The sequence below is a fragment of the Galeopterus variegatus genome, unplaced genomic scaffold, assembly GCF_000696425.1.
Source record: "Galeopterus variegatus unplaced genomic scaffold, G_variegatus-3.0.2 Scaffold4705, whole genome shotgun sequence".
In the NCBI taxonomy this organism is placed as follows: Eukaryota; Metazoa; Chordata; class Mammalia; order Dermoptera; family Cynocephalidae; genus Galeopterus; species Galeopterus variegatus.
Genome location: NW_007730816.1, coordinates 1 through 801, shown reverse-complemented (window position 1 = coordinate 801; position 801 = coordinate 1).

Sequence of the window (801 nt, the reverse complement as noted above, 5' to 3'; positions counted from 1 at the left end):
GGCCTCAGTTTGGAAGAACCCCTAACTGATTTCTGGTTGGGAGAGGGAGCCCAGAGCACTCTGGAGCTAGATTGAAGCTGCCGGAGAGCACTCCCAGAGGGCGCCCCGAGCGACCCGTGCTGGGGGGAGTCAAAGAGGAACTGTGTGCTGAGGGACCCTCCCCCAAGGAGTTCACTCCCAGCAGTGGGAGAGACTGGACACCTGCTGGGCAGGGCGGGGCAGGGCACAACTTTGATGTCTCAACTGAAAGACTAAGGTTTGTAGAAGACAGCCTCAGCCCTGTTCTGAGCACACAGAGTGGGGAGGGGTCCAGCAAAAGGAGGCGGAGTCTCAGAAATAAATAAAGAAAGAAAGAACAATAATTACACACCCTGCGGGAACCCTTTGCAAGACTCAATAGCCCCATCTAGTGTACACAGAGTGTGAAAACGCCCTGATAGCGAGGTGCAGAACACACACACCTTACGGGACTTGAATCAGAGGTCCAAGAGCCGAGTGAAAACCCCTGCCATGGGGCCGGCCCGTGGCTCACTCAGGAGAGTGCGGTGCTGATAACACCAAGGCCACGGGTTCAGATCCCATATAGGGATGGCCGGTTCGCTCATTGTCTGAGCGTGGTGCTGACAACACCAAGTCAAGGGTTAAGATCCCCTTACCGGTCATCTTTAAAAAAAAAAAAGAAAAGAAAAGAAAACCCCTGCCAAAATGAACAAACACCCAAAAAGAGATACCAGAAATGGAAAAAACCAAGAAAGTACACCACCAAAAGTTAATAAATATCAAACTCTAGATCCTATAGAA